General features: G+C 43.7%; 1 protein-coding gene across 1 annotated transcript in view; it reads left to right on the top strand.

The window, feature by feature from the left end:
* The window catches only part of pcloa (piccolo presynaptic cytomatrix protein a), a 428,697-nt gene that overhangs the window by 27,811 nt on the left and 383,171 nt on the right, over nt 1-17,715 (top strand). The window lies entirely within an intron of this gene.

Genomic DNA, 17,715 nt, shown 5'->3' with positions numbered 1-17,715 from the left:
GGAAATTACAGTATAATCACTGAAATGAAAGAAAGGAACAGGGATGATTATTAAGGCTCTTGCAGAAGCAATTGTGAAAGTAAAGAATGTATGATTTTGAGCTCTTTCATAGAACTAGTCTGCTGCTCATTGAAGAGACAATAAATGAATATTCTAGGAGATGATTGCTATAAATCACTGGCTCTTTTGGATTGTTTCCTGTTTCATCCATTTACATTTTAAATTTATTATGCTTGCAAAAGAATTTGCAATGTAGGGTCCTGGTTAGTTAGGAAAGATGGTGGCAGATAATCATTAGGAATTTCCTTGGGGGTCCTACAGTGGCCAATCAGGAGAAACCCCAAGGAAATTCCTGGAGAATCTGTCTCCTTTAGCTCTATAATATAAATGATCTTCTGATGATTGGACATTGTGAAATCTTATTGCTGTTATTAAAGTGTGATGGGCATAAGGGCTTAGTAACTGGGTAAAATATTTTAAGAGGTTGCAAGACTACTTGCATGTCTACATGTCTTCCCTTTGTATCATGTGGATTTAGAAAAGGCCCACTTTACATAGAGCATGTGTTAAATAAGAACTGTACACTATACGTACAGGAGATTTGAACACTGTTGCATGAGAGATGCACAATATTACTGCAGTTATTGGAAGACTCTATAGCATCAACAAAGCTAATCCTGCACTAATCCATCAGTTGCTGTGGAAGGTTGGGTATATACCATACCCTCTACAGTATCCACATGTGGTTGCGAACACAATTCTACAATACTGTATGTAACAGGCGTAAGTGCATTGTTCCCTTTTTACCCAGTGTATGTTTGATTAAAGGAAAGAATAACCAGGAATGCTATTACTACTGATGAGCAAATAAAATACTCTTAATTATTTATTCCTTTTGTTTCTTTGTACCAGTAATTTTCTAGCATGCTGCCTCATTTTGTGAAGCATGGGGTTAAACAGAGGCTTGATGTATTTTGTCCCAATTCAATATGATGTTCAATCCATTGATCTATTGACTGCTGCCACTCACAGCAATGGTACGTGAGCTCAATTTATGGGCGGTCGGACAACCCAATCTCCAGCAATTGGCCACCAGGTTGTGAGGCAGTGGCTTTGAGCAGCAATCATTTCAATTTACACTTGTCAACAAATTTCAGTGCCTGTTATTTGCACACATTGAATAATCTATTCAGTATTGATTCAATAACATATTTGTCAAAACAGATTCTGCTGAATTAACAAGAAAAATGCTGAATTACAGATCATTTAGAAAACCTTTAAACCAGCCTAGTGTCTATAAATAATTTAATAAACAAACTGTCTGATTTATTTATGTGTTTCTAAATAACTATGTACAGACTTTTTTAAAAAAATGACCAATCTTACTGAATGACACATGTACCGGACTGAATATAAAATTCTACATTAGTTGAAAATAAGGTTTAGAGAAACACCAGAGTGCTTGAGTGCAAATAGATGATTGGATCTGAATCTAAATCATAACTGCAGGTATAAAGAATGTGTCAATCAGCTACTGGCCTGTAAGCTCTTAATAATCTATAAGGATTTAGCTGAAAATGTCCATATTTTCAAATAAGTTGCTGTTTGCACTCCCACTTTGCTTTATATGCCCTCTTTTTAAGTATGTGCTGCTCTCTCAGCAACATTTTATATTTTTATTCTTTTTTTTAATAAAATCTCCTCGTCTTTAAAATGGGCTTCACTAAGGATAGATCTTTTACCAGATGCATTTGATAAGAGTGCTCATTCAGCACAATGTGCTGATAATATTCTAGAAAAACTCTCAACCACCCACAATTGCTTTTAGGTGACTTGTGTCAAAATAGAAGTATAGATTTTAAATTGGATAGAAATTGTTCAGGAAACTCCCATCTCAAAGTAGTACAAAGAGCTTGTTACCTAAACTGCCAAATTCAACTACAGTATTTTTGAACAAATGCCACTGAAATCTAGATGGGTTTTTGTTGTGTAAATGAGCAGCCATTTGAGGAGGGCTTTATCTTAAATGGCCAACTGTTGGGGAATGATGTGAGATTATTAATCGTTTAAATTAGAATTAACCAAAAAGGTGTGATAAACTTATTTCCAGTCCTCTAAAGTGTGCAATTTACAACCTGCATAGAGTATTAACAAATACTACACCACCAGATCTTGCGATGATTATCCCGATGCTAGTTCACTGCTCTCCTGGCTGGCCTCCCACCTTGCACCCTCAGTAAACTTAAGCTTATCTAAAACTCTTCTGCCTGTATCCTAACTCACACAAAGTCCCGTTCACCCATTATCCCTTTGCTCGCTGACCTATATTGGCAACGCCTCGATTTTAAAATTCTCATCCTTGTTTTCAAATCCCTCCATAGCTTCGCCCCTCCCTATCTCTATAACCTCCTCGAGCCCTACAGAAGGTTTGTCACAGTGAACAAAGAGGAGGAGCTCTGACAGACCTGAATAAAAGGGTAGGTTAATCGGGGTAAGCAAATTAATAATAATCGAGTATATAAAGGGAGTTCAGGAAAAAAAAAAGGTTTTTAAATGTAATGGATGGGCAGCTAAGACCCGTTGCCTGCAATTCCTGCGTCATGTGGGGACTTCAGGACATTTCATGTGTCCTGGAGGGACATGTGCAGGAAATGCCTCCAGTTGCTCGAGCTCAAGCTGAGGGTTTCTGAGCTTGAGGGACGGCTGGAGTCACTGCAGAGCATAAGGGAGACTGAAGGTTTCCTGGATCGTACGTTCCAGGAGGTGGTCACCCTGTAGCCACAAAGAGTTTAGGATAGCAAGTGGGTGGCCATCCGAAAGGGTAGGAAGAGGCAGGCAGTGCAGGAACCTTCTGGGTGTGTGGCACTCTCAAACCGGTATTCACCAGTGAGGGTGACGACACCTCGAAGGACTACAGTCCTGAGCATGGGCAAAGGACTGCATAGGGGAGCACAGTGAAGTGTAGAAATGTAGTATCCATAGGGAATTCAATAGTCAGGAGGACAGACAGGCGCCTTTGTGACCGCCGACGTGAGTTCCATATGGTGTGTTGCCTCCCTGGTGCCAGGGTAAAGGACATCACTGAGAGGGTGCAGAACATTCTGCGGGGGGAAGGGGAACAGCCAGAAGTCATGGTCCATGTGGGTACCAACGACATAGGAAATAAAAGGGATGAGGTTCTGCGGTCAGAGTTTCAGGAGCGAGGGAGGAAGTTAAAAAGCAGGACCTCAAAGGTAATAATCTCTGGATTACTCCCAGTGCCATACACTAGTGAGTACAGAAATAGGAAGATAAGGTAGGTTAATGCGTGGCTAGAGACATGGTACACGAGGGAGGGCTTCAGATTTTTGGGGCTTTGAACCTGTTCAAGAAGGACGGGTTGCACCTCAACAGAGCTGGGACCAATGTCCTCGCGGGGAGGGTTTAAACTAATTTGGCAGGGGGATGGGCACCAGGATGTAGCATTAGAAAGGAGAAACAAGGTGCACAAAGGATTGGGACAGACAGATAGCACTAGAATAAGAAATAGAACAGTATTAGGTGGGATCAGACTAAGAGAGAGTACGAGCAGGTCTAAGATAGGTTTAGAGTGCATGTGTGTAAACGTACGCTTCATGGTAAATAAGGCTGGTGAGCTGCAAGCGCAAATAGCCACATGGGAATATGATGTAGTGGCAATAACGGAGACCTGGCTCTAAAAAGGGCAGGATTGGGTACTAAATATTCCTGGATACAAGGTGTTCAGGAAAGATAGAGAAGGAAAAAATGGAGGGGGGTGGCAGTATTGATTAAGGAGAATATTACATTACTGGAGAGAGAGGATGTCCTTGAGGGGTCAAAGAGAGAATCTATTCGGTTAGAGTTAAGAAACAATAGAGGTGCCATTACATTACTGGAGATAGTCTATCAGCCACCAACTAGTGGGAATGATATATAGGAGCAAATTTGCAAGGAAATTACAGAGAGGTGCAAGAACTATAGAGCAGTGATAATGGGGGACTTTAACTATCCTAATATAGACTGGGATAGTAATAGTGTAAATGGCAAAGAGGGGGAGGAATTTCTGAAGTGTTCAGGAGAACTTTCTTGATCAGTATGTTTCCAGCCCAATGAGGAAGGAGGCATTGCTGGATCTAGTTCAGGGGAATGAAGAGGGGCAGGTAGAGCATGTTTCAGTGGGGAATATTTAGGGAACAGCGATCCTTGTATCATAAGGTTTAGATTAGTTATGGAAAAGGACAAGGAGCAATCTAGAGTAAAAATACTTAATGGGAGGAGGGCCAATTTCAGTGAATTGAGAACGGATCTGGCCCGGGTAAATTGGAATCAAAGATTGACAGGCAAAACTACAATGGAACAATGGGCAGCCTTTAAAGAGGAGATGGTTTGGGTACAGTCTAGGTATATTCCCACGAGGGGGAAAGGTAGGGCAACCAAAGCCAGAGTTCCCTGGATGACGAAAGAGAGAGTAAGATGAAGCAGAAAAAGACGGCATATGACAGATGTCAGGTTGATAATACAATTGAGAACCATTGGATGTAGAAAGTACAGAGGAGAAGTGAAAAAGGAAATAAGAGGGATAAAGAGAGAGTTTGAGAACAGACTGGCAGCTAACATAAAAGGGAATCCAAAAGTCTTCTATAGGGATATAAATAGTAAATGGGAAGTAAGAGGAGGGTGGGGCCGATTAGGAACCAAAAAGGAGATCTACACATGGAGGCAGAGGTCATGGCTGAGGTACTAAATGAGTACTTTGCATCTGTCTTTACCAAGGAAGAAGATGTTGCCAAAGTCACAGTAAAAGAGGAGGTAGCTGAGATACTGAATGGAATAAAAATTGATAGAGGAGGTACTAGAAAGGCTGGCTGTACTTAAAGTAGATAAGTCACCCGGTCCAGATGGGATGCATCCTAGGTTGCTGAGGGAAGTAAGGGTGGAAATTGCAGAAGTGCTGGCCATAATCTTCCAATCCTCCTTAGATATGGGGGTGGTGCCAGACAACTGGAGAATTGCAAATGTTAGACCCCTGTTCAAAAATGGGTGTAAGGATAAACCCAGCAACTACAGGCCAGTCAGTTTAACCTTGGTGGTGGGGAAACTTTTAGAAACAATAATCTGAGACAAAATTAACAGTCACTTGGACAAGTGTGGATTAATAAAGGAAAGCCAGCACGGATTTGTTAAAGACAAATCATGTTTAACTAACTTGACTGAGTTTTTTGATGAGGGCAGTGTGGTTGATGTGTACATGGACTTTCAAAAGCCATTTGATAAAGTGCCACATAAAAGGCTTGTCTGCAAAATTTAAGCCCATGAATAAAAGGGACAGTGGCAGCATGGATACGAAAGTGGCTAAGTGACAGGAAATAGAGAGTAGTGGTGAACGGTTATTTTTCGGACTGGAGAAAGGTATACAGTGGTATTCCCCATGGGTCGGTACCAAGACCACTGCTTTTTTTTATATATATTAATGAATTGGACTTGGGTGTACAGAGCACAGATGACACTAAACTTGGAAATGTAGTAAACAGCAAGGTGGATAGTAATAGGCTTCAAGAGGACATAGACAGGCTGGTGGAATGGGCGGACAGACACGTGGCAGATGAAATTTAACACACAGAAGTGTGAGGTGATTCATTTTGGCAGGAAGAATGAGGAGAAGCAATATAAACTAAATGGTACAATTCTAAAGGGGGTGCAGTAATAGAGAGACTGGGGCACATGTGCACAAATCTTTGAAGGTGGAATGACGGGTTGAGAAAGTGGTTTCAAAAAAGCATCCTGGGCTTTATAAATAGAGGCATAGAGTACAAAAGCAAGGAAGTTATGATGAACCTTTATAAAAACACTGGTTCGGCCACAGCTGGAGTATTGTGTCCAAATCTGGGCACAGCACTTTAGGAAGGATGTGAAGGCCTCAGAGAGGGTGCAGAAAAGATTTACTAGAATGGTTCCAGGGATGAGGAACTTCAGTTACATTGATAGATTGGAGAAGCTGGAGTTGTTCTCCTTAGAGCAGAGAAGGAAGAAGAGATTTGATAGAAGTGTTCAAAGTCATGAAGGGTTGAAATAGAGAGAAAATGTTCCCATTGGCGGAAGGGTCGAGAACCAGAGGATACAGATTTAAGGTGATTGGCAAAAGAACCAAAGGCGACATGAGGAAAAGCGTTTTTACGCAGCGAGTGGTTATGATCTGGAATGCGGTGCCTGAAAGGGTGGTGGAAGCGGATTCAATCATGGCTTTCAAAAAGGAATTGGATAAATACTTGAAGGGAAAAAATTTGCAGGACTACGGGGAAGAGCAGGGGAGTGGGTCTAACTGGATTGCTCTTACAAAGAGTCAGCACGGGCTCGATGGGCAGAATGGCCTCCTTCTGTGCTGTAGCCATTCTACAATTCTATGATTCTAACCTTCCAAGATCTCTGCACTCCTCCAATTCTGACCTCTTGCACATCCCCAATTTTAATTGCTCTACCATTGATGGCCATGACTTCAGCTGCTTAGGCCCAAAGCTCTGGAATTCCCCCCCTCAACCTCTCCATCTCTCTCCCCTCCTTTTAAGACGCTCCTTAAAACCTATCTCTTCACCTGTCCTAACATCTCCTTACATGGCTCGGTGTCCAATTTTGTTTGATATTGCTCCTGTGAAGCATCTTGGGACATTTTACAACATTAAAGGTGCTATATAAATGCAAGTTGTTGTTGATATGGATATTTGCATGCTTTCTTCTATTTGCAGTTCTCTACACAGATAGCTAGATTCAGGGGATGGGCATATGGTTATCACTTAAGTGTTTACGTCATATCTAATCAATGTAACACAAAAGAACATCTTTGTACAGTAAAATATTGCAACAAAGAACTTATGTCTTCATTTGTTTTAAACTCCTGTCCGGGGTACAGGACTAGAGACCCAGAGGTGCCAGTGCATTCACAGGCCCAATGAAATGGAAAAAAATTAGACTTTGTCAAAATGAATCCGCAAAAATGGGCAGTTGTTATGATGAGGGTCCCTATGATAAGTGCCTGCAGCACACTGTTGAGTCTGTGACCTCTGCCCTCACATCAATTGTAGCAGATGTGCATAGAAGTCTAATTGCAACGGATAATAGATGATCAAGTAGGGATTTTAAAAAACTGGGAAATAAGATTATGAATGTTGGAAAAAATTACACGGCTTGAATCAGCAGTGTTGGCACAGAACAACATCCTTACATTTGGGACTGAACTAGTTATTATTTAAACTGTGTATATAAAATAGAATAAAATGTTATCTATTTTCTTTCTTGAACATAAGGAAGTAAACTCTACTGCAGATGAATTCCTGCAAATGCAATTATTGAACAATAAGGAAGTGAACATTGCAGTTAAGTAAAATGGCTATAATTTGAAGTCAGCATGGGTGAAAGACAGATCATGCCTGATTATTGTATTGGGATATTTTTCGAGGGTGACGGATGATTCAGTAGACGTTATAAATCTTAACTCTCAGAAGGAATATGATAAGGTGCTTCGTAAGAGACTTGTGACTAAAATGAAAGCTGTTGTAGTAAATGAAGGAATTGGAAATTGGCTAGGGTAATGATCAATGATGACAGATCAGATTGGATAGCTGTGACCCAAGAGTTAGTCCTAGTGTCTTTGCTGGTCAATATATTTATAAATGACAATGAAGGTATTCAGAGAAAAATACGCAGGTGTGTAGATGATACCAGACTGTGCAGAAAAACAGGATGCTTGGAGGAAAGGGATAAAATTCTGTAGAGATATAGGGGTCCATTTTCAACTTCACACCTGACTGGTAATCTGGCGGAGCAGATCATCCACCCTTTATAGAAGCCATTCGATTTTCATTCCATTGCTTTCAATGAATTTGAAATCAGTCAGGATGAGTGATCTGGTCCAGGCGGTGAAAATAGAAAATCTACACCAAAGCAACTGTGCAGATGAATTACAACATTGAGAGATGCCAAGACATTGCCTATTGATACTAAAAGTTAGACATTTGACAATCATTATTGTTAAATAAGGGGAGTAAGGGAAAAGATTTAGGTTCGATTGTTTTGCTGAATATTGAAAGTATTCTCACAGTGTAGGGGAGCAGCTACAAAAGCAAGAAACATGGGCTGGCAGTTTTTATACTTGCTCATAAATTGCCACATTTCTTAAATTAATTTTCACAAGTTGCTGTTGTGGGATTTGAGCATTTGACCTCTTTTGTTAAGTTGCTAGCCCAGTACCATAATCACCACACAAGAGTCTTCATTACAATCACACAGATAGAAAACTTTTTAATTATAGAGATTAGATCGTGGGCTGGGGGAAAGGCTACAGAAGCTAAATTAATTCTAGTTGGAATAGAAAATGAAGAAGACTTTTTCCAATTTATCAAAATAATGAGAGTTGATCATTTGGATTTAGGGAAGTGTATGGTCAAAAACCAGAGGGTAGGATATCATAAAGATGCCACAATTTGAAATAGATTTAATGAATAAAACTTGGGCCCTGAAATTCCTAGGTTGGGAGAGGGCCATTTCCTCCTGGGGAAGATTGGCAGAATTTCGACATGAATCCAGCTGTACCAGGATTCTGCCTCATTTAGACTGGCCCTTGAAATTTTGGTCAGGGTGGCTGTGGGTGTATCTGCCAGCCACTCTCCTACATCAAGGAAGCATGTTGGGGGGGAAGGAGGGAGGCTCTGTGGCCTGCACCGGGGTTTTACTCCCTTTTAAGGCCTTGAAAAGCCTCAACAGTATCCCCTGCCAGTTGAGACCTGGCATGAGGCACTTGCCAGCTTCACTTGCCTTCTGATACCCCCAAACCTTTACTCTAATAAGATAATTGTTCTCAGAGGATTGATTACATTCTCTGGCATCAGAGTGGCTCCACTGAGAGCCAAACAGTTTTATATATAAAAAAAACATTTTTGCTTTGGGCCTCAGGGGTGGACCTCGGGGAGTGGCAACGAGGAGCAGCAAGGCACAACTCCACCTTAGAAGGGTCAGGATCTGATGCTACCTTGCAAGCGTTGGTGGGCATCCCCGAATATGCAAATTATTCCATCCCCGGAATTTTGGAGGGGGTTTGCGACCCAGGACTAGGGTGGGCGGAGGTTCTGGCCAACGCACTTATACTGGCAGAGTGGGTCCCCAAGAAATTTCGGGACTTCATGCTTTACAGTCATTGGTTCATGTGACAGCCTGTCACTTTGTGGAGTAAGATTTAACTCTGTTCTGAGTAGGGAATTAGTGATAAGCTTGCAAGATCGATTGAGATAAAGAAAGCCCTTTAGCCCATTTTTGTCTCGTCTTTTCAGAATACCTAACCTATCATCTTTCTCTTGTAGCATTTTTCTTTTTATATGAGTCCAGTATCCTGGGCTCAAATAGCCTCTCTGACAATCTGTTAGCTGTTGATTGCCTCCTGTGTAAAGAAATACTTCCTGACGTCTCTCCTAAATTTGCTGTATATTATCCTGAAACCATTCCCTCTTGCCCTGCTGTCCAGTTATGCCCGAGTTTGGATGTGGAATAAAATTCAGATTGAATCGTGAATCAAGATCTGGAAGAGTTAGGTTGGCCTAAATGACCTTTATCACATGCAATTACATGGAATGTACAGCACATAAACAGGCCATTCAGCCCAACAGGTCCATGCCAGTGTTTATGCTCCACACGAGCCTCCTCCCTCTCTACTTCATCTAACCCTATCAGCATATCTTTCTATTCTTTTCTCCCTCATGTGTTTATCTAGCTTCCCCTTAAATGCATCTATGCCAGTCACCTCAACTACTCCATGTAGCGAGCTCCATATTCTACCCACTCTCTGGGTAAAGAAGTTTCTCCTGAATTCCCTATTGGATAAATTAGTGACTATCTTATATTTATGGCCCTTAGTTCTGGTCTCTCCCACAAGTAGAAACATCTTCTCTACGTCTACCCTATCAAACCCTTTCATAGGGGACTCAATCAGGTCACCCCTCAGTCTTCTCTTTTCTAGAGAAAAAAGCCTCAGCCTGCTCAATCTTTCCTGATAGGTATAACCTTTTAGCACTGGTATCATCCCAGTAAATCTGTTTTGCACCTTCTCCAGTGCCTCTATATCCTTTTTTATAATATGGAGACTAGAACTGTTCACAATACTCCAAGTGTGGTCTAACCAAGGTTCTATACATAACTTCTCTGCTTTTCAATTCTGTCCCTATAGAAATGAACCCCAGTGCTTGGTTTGCTTTTTTGTGGCCTTATTAACCTGCATCGCTACTTTTAGTGATTTGTGTATCTGTACCCCACTTCCCTCTGTTCCTCTACCCCATTTAGACTCTTAGGGGTCTATTTTAGGATGGCCTAGCGGGTGCGTTCGTGGCAGGGGGGATCTGAAAATTCAGGATTCCTGCAGCTTAGATGCGCGCGCAGCCCCTGCGTGCGGGGCTCCCACCGGCAATTAAAGCCGGCGGGATCCAAATTAAACCAATTATTTCGATATTTCAGGTCATTTGCAGACCTGATTGGGAGGATATTTTAGGAGGGGACAAATCAGCGTGTTTCCCATACTGGGGGACACTCTCCCAGTTGAAATGGACGTGTTGCAGCCACCAGCTTGTGGCAGCTGCAAAGGTCATTTGACAGGTGGGGGGGGGGGTGGTGGGGGACCCTCACTCATTGCAGGAGGCCGCTCTGTCACTTTGGACAAAGTTTGGCCTCCACCACCCTCCTCCTAACACAAAAATTCACCAACTTGCAACCTCAACCCCGGTGTGCAGACACATTTACCTACCTTGTGGACCCCCTCAAACATACATCTTCCGGATGGGGGCCGCCATAGCTGCAGTCGTGACCTCCTCGGAGAACGAACAGCATCACCAGCCTCGCCGGCCACGCCGTCCACCTCTGACACGTGGAGCTCCACAACACAGTGCTGTGACACATCCACCTGCACAGCAGGAGGGAGGGCAACCGCAGAGAGAGATGTGTCGCAGAGGACACTACCCTCGCCACAGGGTCTGCAGACCGAGGCTCAGCTTCCCGGACCTCTCTGAGGAGCAGTACACACGGAGGCTCAGAGTCGCTCGACATGTAGTCGTGGACATCTGCAGCCTCCTTCATGCCGAGCTGCTCTTGGCTGGCCCGAGCACCATCTTCTTACCTGTCACTGTCAAAGTCACCGCTGCCCTCAACAACTTCTGCTTCGCATCCTTCCAGGGTGCCACCGGGGACCTTGCTGGCGTCTCTCAGTCATCTGCACAAAAGAGCCCTGCAAATACACCTACACCCACTCTGCAGTGACACATTGGGTAGCATCAGGTGTGGGTCTTCATAGTGATCCTCAGGAAAGGGAATTATTGCACAAACCAGACAAGATTTGCAAAGACGTGGTAGTAGTGGTGAATACAAATTTTAATGTGCTTTGCAAGGCAAACGAAACTGAATCAAAAACATGACATTCTGTCATACACCCTTGTGCATCCCCTTTGTGCTCACAAAACCTTAGCCTTATGTTTATGGGAAACCCTATGTGGTGCTACCCCTGTGGCTTCAGCAGAGGTAGTAGCAGGTTACTCTTGTCCATGCCCTGATCAATGAGATGCTTTGCGCAGACGTCCTCTGGGTTTCGGTGCCCGTGAGGGCCCCTCCAAAGACTACTCCACTTGCACCTGTGCAGGGGCAGACTCGGCCACCTGGAGAGGAGGCAGCATTGCGGTAACTGGTTGAGAGAGGGGCAACGGGTGAGACGTGGAAGTGCTTTGAGTAGCCTCCCCACTTCCATGTCCCCTTTCACCGTCATCCCTCTCCTGGGCCAGGCCCACATCACTCCTTCCACCCTGCTGGATGACAGTTTGGAGGACAGTTTGTGTGAAGCCTTGGAAGGCCAGTTGTAAGGTATCTGTCAGCCTGTTTAAGGTGGCAGAATGTTGCTCACCCTGAATCCGAATGGCCATTATTAGGGCCTGATTGGACTCATTGTTGAGCCGTGCTTGACGCTCGATGGAGGCTAGCCTTTTCTCCATCGCAGATGTTCCCGCACCTACCCGCGACACTATCTCAGAGATGCCTTCACGTCCCTATGACAGTATTCCACTCATGCAGGAGTTGGACTCCTCCATCCTCTGCGCGATTGTGGAGAGTGCGCATGGCAACTGTTCCAGTACCTCGGCAATGTGTTGCTGGCCCTCGATGACTCTCCTTTTCATGGCTGGCCCCCAGGGTTCAGCATCTGGGTCCAGCTGAGCAGAGCCTGGAGAAGAGTGCTCCCACCGACGCAGACTCTCCACAGCTGCCCCTGCCACCAGGGTCTGCTCGTGCTCACATGTGCGTGGTGACTCACCATGTGCAAGCCCAACTAAGTGAGGACGGGGACCCACCGAGGTGTGTGTATCTGCGCTGGTCGATGGCTGGCTCAGATGTGACGATGGACCCTCAGAGGCCGGCAGGTCCTCTGAGGAATCGCCCTCCGCAGTCACAGCAGTCGCAGATGGCCCTGCAAGAGAACAGAAAGCAATATTAAGCATGTGGACAGATGTTGAGGTGCTGCAGATGCCAAGTGATGTTAAGATCATTCGCTATCATGAGTGCTGAGTGTTAAGATTTCTCTCACCAGCCACTTGTGCACTCCCAGTCTCGGCGTCCGCCACGGACAGGCACTCCACATCCGGCTTAGTTCCAATGCCTGCTAGTCCGCGTCCGTTAAGACCACCTGGTGTGGCGGGCCCCCTCCAGTCCTTGCCCTCTCCTGGGCATTCTGGCATCTCTTCTCCTAACATAAAGGGCAAAAGAGTAACTAGGGAGAGAGTAGGGCCTCTTAAGGATCAACAAGGTCATCTATGTGTGGAACCACAAGAGATGGGCGAGATCCTGAATAAGTATTTCACATCGGTATTTACGGTTGAGAAAGGCATGGATGTTAGGGAACTTGGGGAAATAAATAGTGATGTCTTGAGGAGTGTACATATTACAGAGAGGGAGGTGCTGGAAGTCTTAACGCGCATCAAGGTAGATAAATCTCCGGGACCTGATGAAATGTATCCCAGGACGTTATGGGAGGTTAGGGAGGAAATTGCGGGTCCCCTAGCAGAGATATTTGAATCATCGACAGCTACAGGTGAGGTGCCTGAAGATTGAAGGGTAGCAAATGTTGTGCCTTTATTTAAGAAGGGCGGCAGGGAAAAGCCTGGGAACTACAGACCGGTGAGCCTGACATCTGTAGTGGGTAAGTTGTTAGAGGGTATTCTGAGGGACAGGATCTACAGGCATTTGGAGAGGCAGGGACTGATTAGGAACAGTCAGCATGGTTTTGTGAGAGGAAAATCATGTCTCACGAATTTGATTGAGTTTTTTGAAGGGGTAACCAAGAAGATAGATGAGGGCTGTGCAGTAGACGTGGTCTACATGGACTTCAGCAAAGCCTTTGACAAGGTACCGCATGGTAGGTTGTTACATAAGGTTAAATCTCACGGGATCCAAGGTGAGGCAGCCAATTGGATACAAAATTGGCTTGACGACAGAAGACAGAGGGTGGTTGTAGAGGGTTGTTTTTCAAACTGGAGGCCTGTGACCAGCGGTGTGCCTCAGGGATCGGTGCTGGGTCCGCTGTTATTTGTTATTTATATTAATGATTTGGATGAGAATTTAGGAGGCATGGTTAGTAAGTTTGCAGATGACACCAAGATTGGTGGCATTGTGGACAGTAAAGAAGGTTATCTAGGATTGCAACGGGATCTTGATAAATTGGGCCAGTGGGCCGATGAATGGCAGATGGAGTTTAATTTAGATAAATGTGAGGTGATGCATTTTGGTAGATCGAATCGGGCCAGGACCTACTCCGTTAATGGTAGGGCGTTGGGGAGAGTTATAGAACAAAGAGATCTAGGAGTACAGGTTCATAGCTCCTTGAAAGTGGAGTCACAGGTGGATAGGGTGGTGAAGAAGGCATTCGGCATGCTTGGTTTCATTGGTCAGAACATTGAATACAGGAGTTGGGATGTCTTGTTGAAGTTGTACAAGACATTAGTAAGGCCACACTTGGAATACTGTGTACAGTTCTGGTCACCCTATTATAGAAAGGATATTATTAAACTAGAAAGAGTGCAGAAAAGATTTACTAGGATGCTACCGGGACTTGATGGTTTGACTTATAGGGAGAGGTTGGATAGACTGGGACTTTTTTCCCTGGACAGTAGGAGGTTAAGGGGTGATCTTATAGAAGTCTATAAAATAATGAGGGGCATAGATAAGGTAGATAGTCAAAATCTTTTCCCAAAGGTAGGGGAGCCTATAAAGAGGGGACATAGATTTAAGGTGAGAGGGGAGAGAAACAAAAGGGTCCAGAGGGGCAATTTTTTCACTCAAAGGGTGGTGAGTGTCTGGAACGAGCTGCCAGAGGCAGCAGTCGAGGCGGGTACAATTTTGTCTTTTAAAAAGCATTTGGACAGTTACATGGGTAAGTTGGATATAGAGGGATATGGGCCAAGTGCAGGCAATTGGGACTAGCTTAGTGGTATAAACTGGGCGACATGGACATGTTGGGCCGAAGGGCCTGTTTCCATGTTGTAACTTCTATGATTCTATAAGGCAAAACACAGAGAGGCGTGATTGCGTGATGGTTGCATGGTGACCTGCTGCATGCATTGATGTGGGTGTGGGTGACCGTGAGGGAGATGCTTGGGAGGGTGCATTTGAGACATAGCCATGAGATTGTATGAGGATTGGGTTGCGTGGTAGTGTTCGAATGGGAACTGGGGCGGTGAGTAAGTGTAGGCAAGGTGAGGATGATGGTTGAGTGGATGTGAGGAGTGATGCGAGAGCGTTGTGGTGGCAGTGCAGAAGGAGTTGTGTGGTGGTGGATGTGATGTGGAAGACGGAGTGTGGGAGAATGCGTAAGTATACTCACTTTGGCTGACCTGGTTAGGCCATTAAAGCGCTTCCTGCACTGGACCCAGGTTCGGCACACATTGCTGCTGCTGGTGACCTCCTCTGCTGTCTCGAGCCAGGCTTCCTTTGTGGCAGAGGGAGGCCACTTCCTCCCATCCGATGGGAAAAAAATTTCCCTCCTACTCCTCACCCCATCGAGCAGCACCTGGAGTGAGGAGTCAGAAAACCTTGGAGCAGCCTTACCTCTGGCCTGCTCCATGTTCCAAAAATGGTTCTATGCTGCAGGAGGAGCATTGGAGGACTGCCCCTTTAAATAGGGCTCCTCCTGCTGACAGCCTGTGATGTGGGTGTGCAGTGTGCCCGCTGCGCAGGTCTGGAACGGGAAACCCGGAAGCACGCGTAAGTACCTTCAATTAGGTTGCGATCGTGTGCGGAGCACCACAATTTCGCTGGGCGCATTACCCACGCGCCCAGTCGACCTCCCACTGCCAACCCGCTTCCCTCTTAATATCGGGCCCTTAATATCGAAGCAGTATGTGACCTCCTTATTCTTCCTACCAAAATGTAATACCTCACATTTCTTTATATTGAAATTTATTTGCCAATTGCACATCCATTCTGCAAGTTTATTAATATCTTCCTGTATTTTGTCGCATTCTTCCTCGGTATTATCTTCCCCCCCAATTTGGTGTCGTCTGCAAATTTTGAAATTATACTTCTGAGTCCCAAGTCCAAATCACTTATGTAATGGTGAACAACAGTGATCCCAGCACCAACCCATGTGGAACACCATTTCTCACCTTTTGCCAGTTTGAGTAACTACCTTTAACCCCTACTCTCTGTTTTCTGTTTTGTAGCCAGCTTGCTATCCATTCTGCTACTTGTCCCCTGACTCCACATGCTCTGACCTTAGTCATGAGTCTACAATGCAAAGTCCTATTGAAAATCCAAATATATTACATCTACTACATTACCCTTGTCTACCCTTTCTGTTACTTCTTCAAAGAATTCACTAAGATTGGTCAAGCATGACCTTCCCTTTTGAAATCCGTACTGATTATTCTTTATTATATTTTCAGTTTCTAGATGTTTTTCTATTACATCTTTGAGTAAGGATTCCATTATCTTTCATACCACCGATGTTAAGCTAATTGGTCTATAGTTCCCTGGACTTGTTTTATCTCCCTTTTTAAATATAGGAATCACATTAGCTGTCCGCCAGTCCTCTGGCAGTGTTCCCTGCTCTCTCTTCCCTATTTCTTCCTTAACTTTTTATATGCACGGATGCAATCCATCCGGACCAAGGGTTTTATCCTTTCTAAGTTTGATTGTTTATCAATTATCTCCCCCCTTTCTGTCTTGTTTATCAATTATCTCCCCCCTTTCTGTCTTAAGTGCCTTTATATCTTTTTTGATCTCTTCTAATGTCAAACTCACTGTTAGTCTCCGTGGTAAATACTGAGGCAAAGTAATTATTTAATATTTCAGCCATTTTGCTCTCATCACCTGTGAGTTTATCCTGCATTCTTTTACTCTTAGACTGTTTTTCAGTTATTGTCCAAATTGTCAGTAATACCAAATATTCCAATTATGAACAGTATTATCAGAATAGTATGTTATAATATGAAATTACCATCTGATCCTGTCTATTTTCATCCTTGTTTTCAAATCCTTCCATGGCCTCGCCCCTCCCTATCTCTGTAATCTCCTCCAGCCCTACAACCCTCCGAGATCTCTGCACTCCTCCAATTCTGGGCTTTTGCGCATCCCTGATTTTCATCGCTCCACCATTGGCGGCCGTGTCTTCAGCTGCTTAGGCCTTAAGCTCTGGAATTCCCTTCCTAAACCTCTCCGCCTCTCTACCTCTCCTCTTTTAAGATGCTCCCCCTTTGACCAAGCTTTTGGTCACCTGTCCTAGTATCTCCTTATGTGGCTCTGTGTTAAATTTTGTTTGATCACGCTCCTATGAAGTGCCTTGGGACGTTTTACTATGTTTAAAGGTGCTATATAAATGCAAATTGTTGTTGTTGTTCTGTAATTCAGTGCCGATGAGGGCTAAAATAATCAGCACTTTTTGCACTTTTTTCATGTGATTTTGCTTACAACTGTAGTTGTGTCTTCAGCAGACAGGGGCTGCACTGTTGTGTTTAAATAGTGATATGGTGAGATAATTTTGTTTTAAAACAGAAAAGCTTGTGTGTCACCAATGGCAGGTGCTTCACTGTTTGTCCTGTTCAACTCATTCACATGTCTACATTCCATCGCACATATTTTTTGTGCATCAGTAATGGGTTTACTATTTCTAGTGCTGTTAATTATCTTAGTCAGCAATAACATGATACTACCAGCTGGCTGTAACTCCCACAGTGTTCATGCTGAGCATAATATTACCTTTCAAGGTACAGAATATGGTGAAATCAAACCTATCCAGGAATTTTACAATCCACTTTAAAAAGATTCCTTTTCATCTAATAGTATTTTCCTGTCATTTGAGGAGACAACATTGCTGCATTATGGAAAGTAGGAAGGTTTTCTTAAGTTCTCATATGAATTGATAACTGTATAAGATATTGAATGTGCTTGCAAATGTATTCAAGGCTATAACACACTTGAGGTATTGATGACTATGGAAACCAAGCTTCATAGTTAAAATGTCCAAATCCTGGTGTATTAGGGCTAAAAAGACCTTGTTTTATTTATGAATCCAAAAGCTGGTTGTGTTCAGAATATAAATGGAGTGAGTTTATAATTCTTTGCTTTTTGTAGAGTCTCAGCTGAAGAAAAAGATCAAGCATCAATTAAAATTAGATAAATATTCACAATAGCAATAATCGGGTTATTAAGGCT

Source organism: Heptranchias perlo, chromosome 24 (genome assembly GCF_035084215.1).
Source record: "Heptranchias perlo isolate sHepPer1 chromosome 24, sHepPer1.hap1, whole genome shotgun sequence".
Taxonomy (NCBI): Eukaryota; Metazoa; Chordata; class Chondrichthyes; order Hexanchiformes; family Hexanchidae; genus Heptranchias; species Heptranchias perlo.
This window is presented reverse-complemented; position numbering and strand designations above follow the sequence as displayed.